This window comes from Myxocyprinus asiaticus, chromosome 32, assembly GCF_019703515.2.
Source record: "Myxocyprinus asiaticus isolate MX2 ecotype Aquarium Trade chromosome 32, UBuf_Myxa_2, whole genome shotgun sequence".
NCBI classification, from domain to species: Eukaryota; Metazoa; Chordata; class Actinopteri; order Cypriniformes; family Catostomidae; genus Myxocyprinus; species Myxocyprinus asiaticus.
The window spans coordinates 38,233,836-38,254,530 of NC_059375.1; the positions used below are offsets into that span (position 1 = coordinate 38,233,836).

The 20,695-nt window shown below is 37.3% G+C and overlaps 1 protein-coding gene across 1 annotated transcript in view; it reads left to right on the forward strand.

The window, feature by feature from the left end:
* The first annotated feature begins 2,045 nt into the window (after window positions 1-2,045).
* LOC127423077 (cadherin-18-like) overlaps window positions 2,046-20,695 on the forward strand; it is a 341,580-nt gene continuing 322,930 nt past the window's right edge. The window contains exon 1 of the mRNA XM_051667110.1: window positions 2,046-2,139. The gene's annotated coding sequence lies outside the window, so the exon portion shown is untranslated. The remainder of the gene's footprint in view (window positions 2,140-20,695) is intronic.

Genomic DNA, 20,695 nt, shown 5'->3' on the forward strand with positions numbered 1-20,695 from the left:
TGTTTATCATAAACAGCAAACAACCTGAGCATGTAGTGCACGTTATTTTCTGTCCTTTCTACATAGCCCAACTAGGCGCATTTAAGGCCCGCTCGCAGGCGCGCAACTCATGCGAGCGATCAAATACTTCGAGCATCCTATTTCAAATTTCAACTGTCACGGAAAGTCGGTTGAGATGAAAGCCTGAGAGGGGCTTTCATGGGTGATATTACCCTGGTAAGTGAGAGAAATAAATTAATTTGCTGATTAATTTGCTGATCAACATCATTTAAGCTGTTAAAAAAAGCACTATTACGGTATGTGGAGTGTTTTCTTTGTAGCCCTAATTAATACAAAAACACTTTTCTTATGTTAAAGCAAAAACAAAAAAGTCATTAAATATGGTTAAATATGGCTCATCTGGTCCATATTAACATACAGTACATTGCTCTGTATTTTCTCTGGAACATCATTAGTTTAGATCAGTGAGAAGGAACTGACGAAAAGTTGCGATGCTATTAACTTAACAAAATGTTTCAGAACTGTGACAGTATCTCAACTTTTTAGCAAAACTTTTTTCCAACAAGTAGCAGTGTAGTGTGAACAAAGAGCTGTTTTATGTCACATTTTATTGTGCATACAGCTATTAAACTGCAATAATTGAAGCAACAACTCTCCTGGAATGTCCTTTTTTTCTCAAGCAATGTTGGCATGTCTGATTTTTCCCCTGATTTTTTTTTTTTTTTTTTTCAATGAAATAGCTTTATAAAGGTTTCGCCAATATGATTCACCACTCAAAAGTTTACCAGAAGTCACAGAGTCTTTTGTCTATTTCTGGTTCTATTGCTATGGTAGTCTGTAGAGCTTATTGTCTTACTGTCAAAGTTATTTTGTTAAACTTTAAAACAATTTGGAATGAACATGGCAAAGTGATATCAAACTGATATTCTGTAACTACTTAATAGCCATGCAGTTATATAAAATAAATCAACACCTTGGAACATCAGTACACCATTCGGAATCATGAATTCACCAATGACATTGTATAAGGAGTGAATAACCCACTGACTGTCTATTGTATTGTATGTTTTGCTATAAGTGTGCCAGACTAGTTACAGTCTTTTTCCATGGGTAGACAAAGGCATTTATGATATTTGTTATTGACTGGTCAGTTCAATACTCAAATGTTAGCCTCTGTCAAGTCAGACTGATTAAACAATTGAAAAGTGGACACACAAAGAGAGAGAGAGAGAGAGAGAGAGAGAGAGAGAGAGAAAGAGAGAGAGAGAGAGAGCAAGGGCGTAAGTTATAGATATAAATATAAAACATAGCTACTTTGCATCACTTTTCTCTGAGTACAGCAATCTATTGTTTCTGCTATATTTTAACTAATTGGGTTAAAATATTTGATTACATTATTGTTCAATTTCATATGATCGAATATTTCAAATTTTCAAACATTTTCAAATAATAATAATTTTCAAATAATGAGAAAATGTATTGTGTTTTTAAATATTTGGTTACATCATTGTTCAGAATCATGCATTTGAATGTCATCAAAAACAAATATTGTTCCTTATTCAGACAAACTATTCAATATTTGATCCAATTTCTTCAAATTCTTCAAGTGCACTAGATTGATAAACTTAACTGATCGATTAATTCAACTGAGCAAACATTTTACTCTTTCGTTGAAAATAACCTCTAAACTGGGTTGTGTCTCAGCCCCCAATGTTCCTCAAAATCCTAGTGATGCTCCTGAGAGAGAGAGAGAGAGAGAGAGAGAGAGAGAGAGAGACTGTTACCATAGATGACTCGCTCGTCTGCTCACTCACCAGCGTTCTTTTCCTTTTCTGTGATCTATTCATCTGCTTCCCCTCCCTCTACCTATCTCTCTCTCTCTCTTCTGGACAATGTTTGATTCATCCCAGAGATGATTCACACTCGACCATCTCCGGCATGAGGGAATCCTCACTCTCTCCATCAATAATTCATAGACCATTCCCCCCCGCCCCCCCAAACCCCCCCTCTCTCTCTCTCTCTCTCTCTCTCTCTGTGTATCTCCATTTCCTCGCTTACTGCCTGTGTCTTGTACAGATGTCGAAGTGTTGGCTAAAAGATTGCACCATATAGAAGAAGGACATCTTTGAAAGCTAGCAGGTAAGAGAGAATTTTTAATTTTCTCTGCAAGGTTCTCAATAAATAATTGGATTGTGATGTTGATTTACTGATAATGTGCTTGAGTCACTCCTATTGAGTAAAGTTGGTGAAAAATATGGATTCAAAGGCATGGGAAGGACTGAAAATTGTTACAGAGTTATAAAGTGATGGAAAGTGAGAAAGACAGAGGAGATGAAAAATAGCAAGGGACACAAAGAGAAAAGGAGAAAGATATTGAATGTGTGGTTAATTTGATGGTAAGGGATGGGCGGCACTTGATGTTTTCGTGCATGTGATGCATTGTGCAATTAGAGCAGCTCACTTGGAAAGTTACATCGCTCCTGGCTGACTTATATATGTGTGTGTGTGTGTGTGTGTGTGTGTGTGTGTGTGTGTGTTTAAGTGTCTGGCTGCTTGTTACCATATGACTATTTATTCGTCCATAATCACTAGTGAATGCACTCATACTATATGCATGGGCTGGTGTGACTTGCTAAGTTGAAGTCTGTGTGTATTTGTGTGTACTGATGACAATGTCTCAGTATACAGAGAACAGCTAAAAAATCCAGATATTTGTGGATGAAAAATATTTGTATTGCAAGGCTGGTGGCTTTGAGACTAAAAAAACAAGCATGAATTAATGCATAATAATGCACAGGACACACTCTAGAGATCTCAGAATAGACTAGATGTCTCAAACTGTTTTCTTATTTGCCAAGATACAAAAGTCTGAGAGGTATTTGAGTATGAACTCAAAAATTCTGAAAAGACTAAATTATTTGAGCTTTGCTATTCACTCTAATTTGATAGCTCTATGTTCATACTGTATGGCAACAATTGCCTCAGTTGTGTCTTTATTTTCATTGCTCCCTAAGAATTCTAGGAGAAACATCTAAGAAAAAGGAGTCACATCAACACTAATATGCTTCACTGTTTGTATCACTCGCTTGCAGGGCTGCACGATAATGAGTAAAATGATAATCAAGATTATTAATCAAAGGGATTATGCCCTTTGAAATTTGTATTTTAAATTGTATTTTTTTATTGCAGGGTTGCACGATTTGAAAAAATAAAATAAATACTGTTGCCACAGCTTTGATATTTTTTTTTTTTTCTGAAATAAACAATAAAATTACATTAAACAGCAGCTCTCATGTTGAACAAGGTGTTAAAACTACAAACAAGTAAATGATTCTTTTTGACCAAAATTAAGTTATGTTTTGCACACGCTTTACTTCCAATTTAAGGGTTTTTACTCTTAACTTCTCTTTAAAAATGTTTTCACTTGTATTATTATTATTGCAATAAACAGTAGTAATATATTTCTGTAATAATTTAGCAGGCAGCAATGCTAAATGGTCTCAAGCCTATACTTTGATGTAAAAAAAAAAAAAAAAAAAAAAACAGAAGTGTGTGTGTTGTTTCAGTTGACAGTTTTGGCAGGCTCTGGTGCTCCATCCAAACATGTTGAAATGCTCTTAAATCCTCGACCCACAAAACCCTGGTGCCATGGGTTTACTTCGGATTTTTTAGACTTGTAATGGTCAGACATACCTGAAATTATGCAAATGTGCAATGAGGTAAATCTGGAGCGCTTTTTAGCGTGGTCAACACATGTTAGCGATGCGCACAAACTGAACTGAACTCAGAGCACAGCTGGTCTGTGTATAATACTGTATATAATGAGAGCACGAGATGAAATTCATCACTATTTAGCACACAACCACTCTAAAACTGCTGTAACATGGCACTGCAACCAAAGTTTATTCAGCTGACTTGCTGTGTAATCAGTTAATGCGTGAACAGACAGAGTTGTTGAATGACTGGTCTCAGAACAGTTTGAAAGGCACCTGATTTTCATCCTACCTCCATATACAGTCTCCGAAGGCAGCATGCTCCAGCTTTCTGATGCAAACCTCATATAAAACAAAGTGAAGCACATAAGAAACATACTCGTAAACATCTGCGGCTCTGTATGTCAGCGTGTGCTCAAAACTGAAAAGAGCACGATTGGCCAGGTGAGGTGAAAATAGACTTCAAAAGCACTTGTGATCTGACCTATCATCTGTAGACACAGCCTATTATAAAAATGAGCAATGATTTGTAACTTTACCTGGATGATAATTTCTGTTTGTTAGCTCACTAATATCGCAGACGATTATGCTTAATTAACTGTGAGAGGCAGTAATAGTGATCGCAATTAAAATATGATTAATTGTGCAGCCCTACTCACTTGTGCTTGTGGCATTCCAAACTAAAGTGTTAGAGCAGCTAGATGCAAGGATTTTGTCATTAAAGATTTCAGCCAGAAGGTGGTGGCAAAATAACTTCTTCTATTAGTGAGTTGAGTTGATGTTGAATCTGTGCTGTCAGTCAGTGAGTGTGTTTCATTGACTTAATTGGCTTGTCCTCACTCCATGATCGCTCGTATTACTACTAAACTATAGCTGAGAAAAATAGTTAAACTAACAGCTTCAGCATTGCTGCCGATCACAGCTGAGAGTCATGAAAGATGGAGCAATCAAACATGCTCAGGGCGCCTGATACCCAAGTTTCCGAGATGGGAAGAGAAGTAAACTTTCTACATGGTGGAGGAGAGTACGGTTTCTGTGTCGGTGTCATAATACAAGTTCCCCAAGAAAAATACAAGAATGAAACTGGCGCCTTCATGTTTTCTCTCCGACAACATAACACTTGAATGCGAGTAAAATACTTGTAGGATATTTCCGATAGTACATCCGAAAGACAGCATCACTCCACGATTGCTCAGAGCGGATTACTACCACACTACAGCTGAGGAATAGTTAAGTGAACAGCTTCAGCATTACTGTTCATCACTGCTTGGGTGTTGCGACAGACGCAGGTGATCACACACGCTCAGTTGCACTCTCGCTCTCACACACATGCGTCCTTGTTACTCCAATAGAAACAGCCCAAATCGTCATTACTATTTCTAAAGTTACACTTTTGAGTTAGCAACGAAGGCTTGTGTGCTTCTTTTGAATTAGCAACAGTTAATTTTGATCCATAGGTCCAAACACGTTATCTAGTTAAATTGAAAATTAGATAAAAAATTAAAATTATGATATAATTTATTCACACTCATGTTTTAAACCAGTATGACTTGGACACAATGAACACAATTAAGGAGATGTTAGACAGAATTTTAGCCTCAATCACCATTCACTTCCATTTGTTTGTCATTTTTGAAAGTGAACAGACCTTATTCATGCTAGCACCATCTTTGATTTTTAAAGGGAATGACAATGAGGCTGTGAGGGATAGATTTACCATCCCTTCTATGGCACACATGGCATAAAGCTGTAAAAAGCTACTAGATCACATCTGATTTTCCACAACTCATGTTGTCTGGAGTTTTTTTGTCTACAGAATGTTCTTGGAAAGATGTTTTTTTCAATGTTTTGTCTGAGGAACGATCCAAAAACACTTTAATCTGCAGTACAGCCAATTGAAGAGGCTACACGTCTATCCCTCACAGCCTCGTTGTCATTACCATCAAAAAATAATAGATGGCGCTGCTGTGAATATGGTGTATGGTGACTGAGGATGTCAGTCCCTAACAATAAGCCTAACACCTTGTTTTTGGTTCCAGAGAAAACAAAGACATAAAGGCTTGGAACAACGACAGTGAGTCTAAATGATGACAGAATATTAATTTATGGGTGAACTATCACTTTAAGGATGCTTGACAGATCGGGTTTGAAAATTAGAAGAAAAGTTTGGAAACAATCCTAGCAATTATTGCAGAAATAAACTAAATGTCTCACAGGCTCAATTATATTATTATGTATAATATTGTATATTCTTAGTAATGAATCAAAGCAAGATCATTTATTATTAATGCCTAATGTTGCAATTTCACAACTTTTTAAAGTCCTGCATGGATTCTTAGTTTAGAATATTCTGTAAGCTTACAGTACACTGACAAAAGCATTAAGATAATTAGTTTTGTGCAATAAAAAATGAAGTTGCACCTTATCTCTGTGTTTAGAAGCAGAGCTTGTTCTCTGTTGTCCTTAAGAAAAACGCATCGCACACATGCTTTATAACGCATATGGCTGTATGCTCGTGCTACGTTATCAAGCACGTGATCAGCAGAGCAAAATAATGTTCTGTCTACATCGGCACGATGCGACAAAAAAAATTGCTCCCATTATAATCAATGACGCTGTCTACAATGGATGTGTCCGCATGGCGTTGCGATGCGGTATCGCTCGCGTCCATTGTAGACAGTTTGTAAGATGGATTTATATGCACTGATATAAGAAAATGCACACTTAAAAACTAAGATCAACAAAGCCCGTAGGTACAGAATCATGCTGAATGTGTGTCACATGGTCTGAAGTCCTTATACATTTATGCCAATTTATTGGCTGATGGCGCTTAAGCGACGCCCCCAGGGATTTATTTATGGGCTCAATAAAGGCGCTCGCTTCATGTCATCCAGTTAGATTTTCTGTTCTTCAGTGCACAATCTCGTCTGGCCCGTGTTGTACAAATGACTAACTTCGAATCTAGGGTCATTATTATTCTCCCTTTTGAGTGGCAACACAGGATGGAATTTAAGAAGCGACTCACGTTGTTCAGAGCAATTTTAATGTGTTTTTTTTCCAGATTGCAATTTCTCACCACGAGGCATTATCTCCACTTGTTCCAGTTCCACGGGAAATTCATTCTCTCTTAGAAAAAGGGGCAATAAAGGAAATTCTCAGTTTTTTAGAAAGAGTGCGGCTTTTACAGCCATTATTTTCTGGTCCCGAAAAAGATGGCGGCTTGCGTCCCATTCTGGATTTGAGACGTTTGAATTCCAAACTAATGAAATGTCATTTTGGAATGCTGACAGAAGCAAATAATGTCACAAGTGCAGCCAGGGGACTGTTTTGTGACAGTAGATTTGATGGATGCTTATTTCCATATTCAAATTGCACCGAAGTACAGGTGCTTTCTCAGATTCGCTTTCGGGGGCAAAGCGTATCAATTTTGCGTCCTTCCGTTCATATCACAAAATGCATGGATGCGGCTTTGACGCCCATGAGGCTTCAGGGCATCCGCGTTTTGAATTATCTTGATTGATTGATTGGTGCTAGCCCACTCGGAGACTTTGGCTGCCCAACATTGGGATGTCATTCTCAGCCATTTTAGCAACCTAGGGCTGTGTGTAAACCTAGATAAGAGTGTCCTGTTGCCAAGATTTGCGGGTGATACAGGCGTGTCTGTCTCCAGTCCACGTTCTGTCATTCCGCCGGTGTCTAGTGATGTTTAGAGTGGGATGTGTTCTATCTGCGAGAACATTTCACAGGCTTTTGAGGCTCATGATCACAGCTTCTGCTGACATTCTGTCTCTTCAAAGTGATGCGTGGGTACTACCGAACTCTGTCACCAAGAAAACAGACCTGCATTCTGATGTCGGCCGTTCCATTGGGACAGGCCACAAAGTTATAATGACAGACGCCTCCTCCACGGGTTGGGGCACTGTATACCAGACTGTTGGCTTTAAAGTTTTTCCTCCCGGAGACTCAGGGCAGTCATGTCCTTATCCTGTCAGACAAAAGGACAGTGGTGTCCTACATCAATCGCCAGGGAGGAGTGCGTTCTTCTGTGGACATGGGACATTGTGCTGTCTCTACGAGCTGTGCATGTTATGGGCCGGTTGAATTTCAGGGCGGATCTCCTGTCCAGACAGGGCTTGATGCCCGGAGAGTGGACATTACATCCTCAGATTATGGAACATATCTGGAGAATGTTCGGCAGAGCGGAAGTGGATCTGTTTCACTTCGAGCGAGACATCACACTGTCCCCTCTGGTTTTCCCTCTCACCCCCAGCACTGCTGGGCATCGATGCGTTGGCGCATCAGTGGCCGACAACGTGTATTTACGCATTTCCACCGATCAGTCTGCTGCTCGTAGTTCTGCAGAGAGTTCGGGAGGATTAGGTTCAGCTTCTGTTAGTGGCACCGTTTTGGCCATCTCAAGTATGGTTTTCGACTCTGGTCTTTCTCCTGAAGAAAGTGCCTTGGGAGATTCCAGTCAGAACATACATGTTGTCTCAGGCATGAGGCAGCATTTGGCACCCATGGCCAGACTTGTGGAAGTTATGGGTATGACCCCTCAACAGGGCGCACTTTTGAATGATGGGTTATCCCTTGCTGTGGTTGATACCATTCTGAATGCTAGAGCTCCATCAACTAGGAAGCTTTATACGTTCAAGTGGCATATTTACCTTTTTGGTGTACAGCGTGAGGTGAAGATCCAGCTCACTGCCCTGTCAGTACAGTGCTGGATTTATTTGCAAGAACGTTTTGGGGCCGGGGTTGCCCCGGCAAAGCTTAAAGTCTATGTTGCTGCTATAGTGGCTGAGCTTGCGCTTATCAATGGAGTCTCTGTCAGTAGACATTCTCTTGTCTCTCATTTTATGCATGGGGTATGCAGGCTTAGACCTTTTCGTCCCATCCACGTTCCTTTATGTGATATATTAGTTTTTTTAGAGGTGCTCTCGGGTGCTCCGTTTGAGCCCTTGGCAACAGTCGCTGATAAGTTTCTGACTCTTAAAATGGCCTTGGTGGTGGCATTGGCGTCATTTAAAAGGGTTGGTGATTTGCATGCCCTATCGATTAATCCCTTGTGTATGGATTTTGTGCCAGGGTGTACAAGGATGGTGTTAAAACCTTGCTTGGGCTATTTGCCAAAAGTTGTTTCTACATCATTTTGCTAGTAGACTATTAATTTTCTGTCTTAATTTTCAGTGTGCTTTGGAGTGGGAACGAGACTTGAGTCGAACATGAGTCGAGTGACATAGCGCCGCTGTAAAGGTCTGGTGCCACAAAGGTCCCATTAAAAAATCTCTCTCTAAATTATGCACTTGTTAACACTTATTGAATTAAAACTAGTAATGTAACAACAATTATGCAGGAATAGTAACATGATTCTGTGACACAAGGTTGCAATTATCAGGTCATTCTGTCTTGTGTCAGTTCCAAAATCCATCGACAGCCTTGTAGTGCACAATTTTTATTATTTTAATTTTGTTTTTGTATCATGGTGGGAAATTTTACATTGACTTCTATTGTTATTATACTGAGCAAACTATATATTTTTTTATCCCCTAACGCTACTCTTGAACCTAACCCTCACAGAAAAATGAATGCAATTTTAGATTTTCATCAAGACATTTATTTAGTATGTTTATTAAGCCGTTTTCATCATGAGGATTATTGACTGGTACCAACAATGTAGCTGACTTTAAGTTTTACAGTTCTTGTGGGGACATTTGGTCCCCTGTAATACATAATCTGACCTACTGTAGACACACAAACACACAAACAAACAAACACACATGCACATACATCAGCAGCTGCCTATGCTTTCAACTCAAAGCAATGTGTGAAGTAATGCATTGCCAGTGGGCATCCCGCAGGTGATAAGGAACCTGACACAGCATTTTAATGCCCTGGCTTGAAATTGCACCTTACAACCATATGGATATAAACCCACCTCTGTAAACTCAGACCAAGGCTGTGCACAGATATCTATGTTCTACCTCACCGCTGTGAGATAGTATGAAACAAGCCAGATTCATTCCTCTCTTTTCTGCTGTAGAATTGAAGTCATCGGCTGCACTTTGGGAGCTAAAACACCTTCAAAAGCAAGGCAAAAGTCTGTGTTATTCTCTTCGTCTGAGAGAAAAAAGAGAAGCATCTTTGAAGGATGCGTGCTGTCTTTGGGAAAACGAGAAGATTACTTTTCTCTCTGACAGTGTTTTTTTTTTTTTTTTTATTTTTTTTAGGTTTGGCAAGGAAGGAACTTGCTTGAACTATTTAAAATGCCTTGAGTTAAGAGTAGGCATAAATGATGCAAATGATTAGGCCTGTAATGGTGCTCTGTGTGTTTGTATGCATGCTGACCCACATATTATATTTGCAGCAACAGGCTCATGAATCACTCTTGCTGATTAAAACGCCTCTAGTGTGCACGCTATGATTATGCAGCTGGTACCATTTCTACCCAAGAAAACAGAAAGGGATTTTCCTCAGGTACCTACATAGTAGTGTTTACCCTGTGAAACCATTGCTGTCAATGTGGATGGTGCATTGGACATTTTTGTGAAACAGACACTTCGTCATGCAACCAAAACTTGAGAGCATTTCAGTGTTTGCTGCATTGCACTCTGACGTAGGCAGTTAACCAATGAGGAGAAAAAGGTCTAGTTTTCCTTTTTTAAATTATATATGCAACAGAAATATGATGCATAAATGTGTGCTATCATTATTTTGCGTCTGGCACAATGCAGTTTCTTTTTCATTCTAAACCATATTCCAGCAACTTTGATTGGGCGGACCAGTTGTCAGTCTGGGTGGACCAGTGCCACTGTGGTCCTTGTGTGGCCTCACCCCCTGGATTGTGAATGTCTGTACATTCAGTGTGGCTGTGTTAATATCTAGTGCTGGATCATTACACATTCGCTAAGCACTTACTGATAGAGCTAATGCTTATGAAAACCAACTCGGACCACACCATATAACTGAATGAGTCTGATCAGTGTTTCATCTGCAATTACTTTCATTATTGGTGCTGCTAATGGGAGATAAACCTTGGTCAGATATCAAATGGGTCATTTGGCTGGCTTGGATTGTATAGACTATGAAGAATTGCCGCTGAGAAGGACTTTTTGGTCTTATAACAGCTGATCTCTTCTACAGATCATCTACTGATGTCTGTTTGATCCATAAAAAGTACAGTATCACAAACAAAGTTATAATATGTATTCATTTTTTAAAGAAGTCTGCAGTTGTATTTTATTTAATAGGTGAAGTTTAGAGGATGGCCTATGGCAACACTGTTTTCCTATCAGATTTGAATCAAATCAAGTCAAACTTTATTTATAGAACACATTTTAAAAACAACATGAGTTAATAATAAAGAGAAAAATAATACAAATTAATTAAATAGATGAAAACAATTAGAAGAGGCAAACAGTATCAAAAGCTAAAGAACAAAAATAGGTATTTAAGCTAGTTTTAAACATACACTATATTGCCAAAAGTATTCGCTCACCCATCCAAATAATTGAATTCAGGTTTTCCAATCACTTCCATGGCCACAGGTGTATAAAATGAAGCACCTAGGCATGCAGACTGCTTCTACAAACATCTGTGAAACAATGGGCCGCTCTCAGGAGCACAGTGAATTCCAGCGTGGTACTGTGATAGGATGCCACCTGTGCAACAAGTCCAGTCGTGAAATTTCCTCGCTACTAAATATTCCACAGTCAACTGTCAGTGGTATTATAACAAAGTGGAAGCGATTGGGAATGACAGCAACTCAGCCACGAAGTGGTAGGCCATGTAAAATGACAGAGCAGGGTCAGCGGATGCTGAGGCGCATAGTGTGCAGAGGTCGCCAACTTTCTGCAGAGTCACTCGCTACAGACCTCCAAAGTTCATGTGGCCTTCAGATTAGCTCAAGAACAGTGCGTAGAGAGCTTCATGGAATGGGTTTCCATGGCCGAACAGCTGCATCCAAGCCATACATCACCAAGTGCAATGCAAAGCGTCAGATGCAGTGGTGTAAAGCACGCCGCCACTGGACTCTAGAGCAGTTTCTGCTTCCGCGTTCTCTGGAGTGACGAATCACGCTTCTCCATCTGGCAATCTGATGGACGAGTCTGGGTTTGACGGTTGCCAGGAGAATGGTACTTGTCTGACTGCATTGTGCCAACTGTGAAGTTTGGTGGAGGGGGGATTATGGTGTGGGGTTGTTTTTCAGGAGCTGGGCTTGGCCCCTTAGTTCCAATGAAAGGAACTCTGAATGCTTCAGCATACCAAGAGATTTTGGACAATTCCATGCTCCCAACTTTGTGGGAACAGTTTGGGGATGGCCCCTTCCTGTTCCAACATGACTGCGCACCAGTGCACAAAGCAAGGTCCATAAAGACATGGATGAGCGAGTTTGGTGTGGAAGAACTTGACTGGCCTGCACAGAGTCCTGACCTCAACCCGATAGAGCACCTTTGGGATGAATTAGAGTGAAGACTGCGAGCCAGGCCTTCTCGTCCAACATCAGTATCTGACCTCACAAATGCGCTTCTGGAAGAATGGTCAAAAATTCCCATAAACACACTCCTAAACCTTGTGGAAAGCGTTACCAGAAGAGTTGAAGCTGTTATAGCTGCAAAGGGTGGGCCGACGTCATATTAAACCCTATGGATTAAGAATGGGATGTCACTTAAGTTCATATGCGTCTAAAGGCAGATGAGCGAATACTTTTGGCAATATAGTGTAGCTAGCTAGGGCCTCGGTATGCCCTGATGTGAACAGGTAGACTATTCCAGAGCTTTGGGGCAGCTACAGAAAAGGCCCGATCGCCCTTAGACTTGAAACTTGAACGGGTGACAGATAGAACAAGTTGATTACATGATCTAAGCCACCTGGGGTTAGGGTAGAGGATGGAGAAGATCACAGATATATTCTGGTGTCGGTCTATGCAGGGCCTTGTACAGTATGCAAATCAAAAATCAAAAATCAAAAAACTTATTTGGAAGCCAATGCAAGAAGGCTAGTACAGGAGAAATGTGATCCCTTTTCTCTGTTCCTGTTAACGATCTGGCTGCATTTTGGACAATCTGCAAACAAGACAGAGTGGATTGAGGCAAGCCGACATACAGGGAATTACAGCAGTCCCAACAAAATGTGATGAGTGCATGAACCACAATTTCAAGAGCCTTATGAGAAAGAAAATGTTTAATTTTGCAACAGATCTAAGTTGGAAAAAAAACTACTCTTGATGACAGCACTAATCTGCTTGTCAAAATGCAACAGGGGGGTCAAAAAAGATCCCAAGATTTTTAAAATGATTATCCAAGTTGTTACATAGAGAACATGATTTCTAAAGGCAGCAGTGGAAGGCAGGAAAGCCTAGTAGGATAACCTCAGTTTTATTTTCATTCAATTAAAGGACGTTATTGGCCATCCAACTCTTGATTTCAGCTAGGCAAGTTAAAAGATTATCAAGCGAGCGACTATAGGGAGGTAAAGTTAGGATTTGTAGGCATAACAGTGATATGAAATGTTATATTTCTGAAAGATGGAGCTCAGAGGAAGCATATAAAGGGAAAACATAAGAGGTCCTAAAATGGATCCCTGCGGAACACCACATGATGATATAACGTGGAAGAGGTCCCAATGCTTACCAAAAAAGTTCTGCCCTTTAGATAAGCAAATCACTGTAAAGACAGACCCTGAATGTCAGCTACGAGCTAAAGGTGTTTAGATGAATGAATGTCATGATCAATAGTGTCAAACGCTGCACTCGGATCTAACAGGACAAAGACAGCACATGATCTAGAGTCAAGATTGCTATTAGATGTACAAAGTCTCAAAGTCTGGCTAATTTACCTAATCAAGCATAAATAAACATATGCATAAACACCATTAATAATAATATAGCATATTTCAACTTGCCTGTTTTTTTTTTTTTTTTTTTTTGTTTGTTTGTTCAGTTTGTTCATAAACTGCTGACACTTCACATTAGAAATTGTTTATCTTTTGGCTTGTTCCTAATTGTTTTTGTAAAAAAAAAAAAAAAAAAAATACATTCTTTGTACTGGTATTTTTTCCAGAGCAGCCTGTATTTCTCCTGAGGTTACCTGTGGGTTTTTCTTTGTATCCCAAACAATTCAGTTGTGGCTGAAATCTTTCTTGGTCTACCTGACCTTGGCTTGGTATCAAGAGATCCCTGAATTTTCCACTTCTTAATAAGTGATTGAACAGTACTGACTGGCATTTTCAAGGCTTTGGATATCTTTTTATATCCTTTTCCATCTTTATAAAGTTCCATTACCTTGTTACGCAGGTCTTTTGACAGTTCTTTTCTGCTCCCCATGGCTCAGTATCTAGCCTGCTCAGTGCATCCACGTGAGAGCTAACAAACTCATTGACTATTTATACACAGACACTAATTACAATTTAAAAAGACACAGGTGTGGGAAATTAACCTTTAATTGCCATTTAAACCTGTGTGTGTCACCTTGTGTGTCTATAACAAGACCAAACATTCAAGGCTATGTAATCTTTTGATCAGGGCCATTTGGGTGATTTCTGTTATCATTATGATTTAAAAAGGAGCCAAACAACTATGTGATAATAAATGGCTTCATATGATCACTATCCTTAAATAAAAGACAGTTTTTTTTTTTTTTTTTTTTTTTTTTGCATGATCAGTCATATTTTCAAAATCAATGCCAAAATTTCTCAATTTCTGACAGGGTATGCAAACTTTTGAGCACAACTGTAGGTAGTTTGTACTTTGTTGTTGTGTTTTATAAACTCTGTAATCTATATTTTATTTTCCATGCAAGGCTTGAAAACTCTCAAGGACAACTATGAGCTGCTGTATGTTCCAATTAAACTGCATCTTGATCTTTGCAATGAGAGATCATATAATAATTTTGTACGATTGTGCATTTCTGAGATATAATTAGTGATGGATGCTAACTATGATTCTGATATTTTTCTTCTTGTTTTCAATATTTGTATTTCCTACTAGATAGTATGTCTAAATATAGTATGTAATCAAGTGAGCAGGATATCAATACAATTTTAATGAAATGGTAGGTGAACAGTACACAGATTATGTACTGATTATGTACTGCATCTGCTGATATTGTAATATTTTGATATACTTTGATATACTCAAATATAGGTAAATATTCTGGATGATCAGGATAATATGTATTGTTGTGTTGGTGCATTTTAATATTTACATATGCTCACAAATTATTCCACAAAGTAATGTGAGGTGTTCCTCATGATGTTAATATTTGAAAAGCATTTGTGTTTGCGCTCGTGATAAATGATGCAGAGGTTCTGTTTGTTTACCAACTGTTGTTAGGTGTGGGGAAAGGGCACACAAAGATAATTAGGCAAAGACTCTGGTTAATGTGTAATTTTTGAAAAGTGATGTTTTAGTTTGTGTCAACATTGACTGTGAATGAGCGTCTGTCAGCAGCAGCAGAAACAGACGTGAATTGTTTATGCAGTTCAGTTGGTAGCTGTAAACAAAAAGAGCTGAAGGCAGTAAAGATCGCACTGCAATTTTCTGGAGCACTGACTGTTTCAGCCTATGTGTTCCAACAGTAGGACTGAAACGATTAGACGACATTATCGACAACGTTGACAATAAAAAATTGTTGTTTTTTTTTTTGTTTTTTTTTTGTCGAATAGTCCTTTGATCTCATTTCACGTAAAATGAGATCACATTAAACTCTAATGATGATTCGCAAGAGCAGCACTGCAGTTCGCGCCTGACTGAGGAGAGGACGAAAACACAACTCACAGCCCAGATGCACTCTAAACTTTCCAAACAGCTTCAGTAATGTAGATCACAAAGTATGTGGGAATTATAATGCAAAAATACATAATAAGTAAATACAGAAGCACTCTCATTGTGGAATAAGAGGAGCTGGAGCTGCCGCTCAACTGAAGCAAAACGTGTGTGTCAAGCATCTTTAAAGGAAACACCCCGGCGTTACATCTTAAATGCAGTTATATTTAATGCGTTATAGCTTTATTAAAGTTCAAATAATATGGAAGCAGATCATGTAAATAATTACAAACTCCAAAACTGGCATTTCTCTGTGCAATCAGTGCCTCTACTATGAGTTGCGAGAATGTCCCGATCTAAGGGGAAGAGATTGAAACTGCACCTGGCTGAGGGACACTCTGTTGTGGGGGCGCTCATCCCTCGAGCGTGCACACTTAATGCAGCTGGATTATAACGCGATGGCTCACGACTTAATGAATCATAATATATGTCACTGTGCATTTCCTATCATGAAGAAAATTGGCAATACGCAGCTTCATTTTATTTATTTATTTTTTTATTTTTATTTTTTTTTGGTGAATTAAAGATTGATTGAAGTGAACAGAAAGGTGAGAGAGGGTAGTATTCACCCCATTATACACTGCAACAAATTACATTTTTTATTTGTTTTTGTTTTGGCTTGTTTTACAATATAAATATATAAAACACGTACATTTTCTTTAGCAGCTATACTGCAGAAGAAAACACTGTTATCTGAGAATGTTGAATATAATATTAAAAATACAAATATTTTAAAATATCTAAAAATTCTTTAAAAAAAGATGCATTCACCCGAAAAGCAGCATATAAGATATTTAGACTTGCTTTTCGTGTATAGATCTTGAAAGTATTTTTGTCTTTACTGCACTTGCAGAAGTAAACCAAATATATGAGACATTCTCTTAAAACAAGTGTATATATCTTATATGTTGCTTCTCAAGTAAATATATCTTGTTTTAAGGACAAGACAAAAACACTTGATAACAATAGGATTTTTTGCAGTGAATTTCTTTACTGATTTAAACTTATATATATATATATATATATATATATATATATATATATATATATATATATATATATATATATATTATTCAGTGAATGTCATTTAGAGGTATTTTTAAAAGATGATTTTGTCCTCTTTATTGTTAGTAAGCACGTTTAATACAATTTTTTTTTGTAGGGGCACAAGCTGAATAATCGGTTAAGAGCTTATGATTAATCGTTGCAATAATCAAAGAATAGTCAAATAATCATTCTAAAAATTGTTAGATTAATCGATTAATAATCGTTAGTTGCAGCCCTATCCAACAGCGACAGAACTCATACCACTCTTGGACAGTGATTCTAGAGTTGTTTATAGTCAACGTGTGCATAACCCAGTTTACTTTCATAATGCGATATATTTCCAAGTGAAACAGGATTTTATTCATCAGGAATTGGTTGGATTATGAAAACTGTTCTCTATATGACAGGGGGTTGCAGGGAAGAGATTTATAAATAAGAGGGCTTGGTGGTGTCAGATGAAAAGAAAAGTTGTCACAAGCGATTACATTTTAATGAAAGATTATGAATAACACTTTTTTTTTTTTTTTTTTTTAATCATGGAGGAGGAAAAATATGTTTTAATACAGATGTTTTTCAATGCAAATTTCCCACAATGCTACAGGATTTGACTCATCAAATACAGGCAAGTTCCATAACTCTTAAATGTGATTTCACTGTGAATGAAGATCCAATTTGCTTTGCCATTCTTTTTGATCCAGTTTTGTTCTGTAAAATGTGGTAGTCACGTACATTTAGAACTTAAATAATGCATGATGAGAACTCTCTCTCTCTCTCTCTCTCTCTCTCTCTCTCTCTCTCTCTCTCTCTATATATATATATATATATTCATGTTTATTAATTTAAGATCAACAAATGAAAATTTGATACATTTCAGATCAATGGCCAATGAGACATAAAATCAGACATAAAAAATAAGTTTTATTTTTAACATCATGACCCAACCTAGAATAAATCATATACAATAAATGCATAACCTTAAAAAATACACCATGCTAGCATGAAATATTCAGGCTGATATATTTAAAAGTTTAACACACTATATGTAGAGCTACAGTATAGCCTATAGTATATGGGTGATACTCACAAAACCTGACAAGAAAATGTCCTGGTCCTATTTTTGTCTAAAATCAAAAGACACAATTAATAAATGTGATTTTGCATATAGAAAATTAATCCTTTTTAGGGCAATTACATTTTATTTTTTACATTGTGATATTATTTTCATGACAGATACACACATTTTACATTTTATTTTAAAATGTGCTTAAATGTCCTGAAAATAATGTCACAATGCAAAAAAAAATAAATAAAATTAAATTAAAAAAAATAAATAAAACAAAATAAAAAAAAATCTTAATGGTCCTAAACGTTGGCTTCGTTTTCTTAATACAAGATATCATTTTTTTTATTATTATTATTATTTATTTTTTTTACATTTTATTTTAGTTAAATATGACCAAATCAGGTTTCATGAAAATCACCCATTAAACATCTACAGTCTACACACATCTATAGTATCACTTGACTTACAGTAAAGGTGCTGTAATGATTTAATCAGTTTAGCCTCATTTTTGCAATGTTATTTTTATTTTTTTTACTTCAATTATGTGTCCTCTCTCCAAACCCAGCCCTTTAAAGACATGTCAGCAAACCCGATAACAGCAAACCTGAATAAACACATACTTAACCTCTTAGAGAGTAGAGATCTTTGCAGATAGGGGGTTTGGTTATTTTCCATATTAATTACTCATATTTTCACTCAATGTGAATTTTTTGCACCTTTATATTGGCAGTGTTTTAATTCCTTCCCTAGTAAATTATTCATGAGAAAACTTGAAAAGCCCCAATGATTTGTCAAGTGCTCTTGCTGCTATCCTTTACACAGATAATAAGCCTCAAAAACTCAAATAGCCACAATATTTTCATAACTTATTTCCTGCGTTTCTGTCAGACGTGCACATTATTCAGCAAGGTGTGCGATCTGTGTCTAATAATACTGTGAAAAGAAACTGCGCTCCAGTTCCCAGTAATGCTTTGCGTTATGAATAAATTATGCAGATTAGTGTGTACCGCTTAGCTTTAATTATTGCCGATTTATTTGTTGTGACTTTCAGTTATTTGTCTTTTCATGATTGTTCAGAGCTCATTTAATACTTAATATGTTGTTTTTAGTTTTCACCGCCATTGTGATTTTTATGTTAAATGATCAGGTCCACGCACCTTGTTGGCTTTCCTGAATGTGTGCAATAGGCCTTTTTCACACTTCCGCATTTCTCGCTTCCGGGGGTGGCTTCACAGGGTAAACTTTCTTCGGTATCAACAACGACCATTGAAATGTGAGCAAGATCTGCTAAAATCAGTGTCTTCATAAAAATTAAATAGTGTGTAAATGTATGATCTGGCTTTATGCTTTGTTGGTGACTCTACAAAGCTCTAATTAACATTCTAACAACTTTAAGGAAGGCATAATGTGACTGAATCCAGCATATTCACTGAGGTATTCAAGCTGTTACTGGTCATGGACTATACACTGGTAATAAATAACTATAATAATAAGATAAATAAGATAATACATTCTCATCGTTATTCTCCAGGTTTCCCGTGGATCCTTAAAAAGTCTTAAATTCAGTTTTTCAAAATTTAAGGTTATAAACAGTCTTATTTATCTTAGATGATACAACAAAAGTCTACATTTTTATTGAAAGAGGTCTTAAATTTGCTGGCGGAAAGACAGGAATTGTGATGTGACCTAATGTGATGATCAAACTTCAAAAGAATACGATCTAATTAAATAAAATAATGCATGCGCTGCATCCTTCAAAGTGAAAACACAGCACTTTTGTATTTTTTTCAAGCACGCAGGGGCTTGTGAGTGTTTTCAGCTGTTGCATAGCAGTTCACAATCATTAAGCCATATCAGAGACTTATGACACACTATCACCTAAGATCAACTGTTGATGATGATGAAATAGTGTTGATTTATTATTACAATATAAACAATTAAAAGTAAAATTGTCATAAGTTGTAGATTATTGTAGAAGTGCACATTTTATATCCCTTATTTGTTTGAATGAGCAGCTGGAAGCAGTGAAGCGCAGCCATTTCAAAATAAGATTCCCCGGTGTATTTTAAAGTTAAAGTGCCTTTAAAGTTATAAGTTCCATGCTATGAATCATCGACAGCCAGCTCCGCTCTCTCACACACCTGTGCAGCTTCAGAATTAGAAGCAGGGCTGGGAAAATCACGTCTGATCGCTCGCACCATGGACACTTTTATAAAGAGAGACACTCCTGTCATTTACATCTTACTATGTAAATCCACGCTGTAATATCCGATGTAGTGCTTACTCCACTTTGCGCTCGTTAATAAGAGTCACTGATTAAATTTACTGGGATGGTGGGGTAAATGTACATTGTGTATATAATATATATAATTTATGAAAATAGGTTAAAAAAAAGAATTGACAGGATGACTTGGTTTAATTAATTTGGTTATTTATACCTGTACATTTACAGTGCATTTAACATTTTTGGGAGTTTAATACGAGATTCAATGTGATTTTATTTGTATTTTGTTGTCTGTGCTGGGAGTATATAAAGCCTTTTAAAATTAATTTCTCGTGATACGGAGATGCGAGGATTCTAATTTATGCTAATGAGACTGGAGCTGGTGAAGACACCACACCAGCGCTGCATTTGAGCATAGAAACTCAAAAGAGAGAGTAGCTGAGTCATTTGGGAAATAATTATAAATAATTTCTGTGTACATTATACTCGTTGAAAAACAGACCATACAGAAAATGTAAGAAGCGTTATTCAAGGCAAATGCATAATAAAGTAATTGCCACAAAGCCGTAGCGGAAGTAGCTTTACCCTGCGGTGACGTAGTTTCCAATACATGTGAAAAAGGTTAATAGAAACCATTAGACTGCAGAGCATTTCAAAATAAAAATAATCAATGTTTCTTAATCTTATGACTTTTTTCATTTACTTTGCACGTTTGCGCCTTCGCACAGTTCAAGTCGAACACACCTATTGACGTGCTAAGGGGAGTTTTTTTTATTTATTTATTTATTTATTTATTTTTTTATTGGCTAGTTTTGTGATTGCCT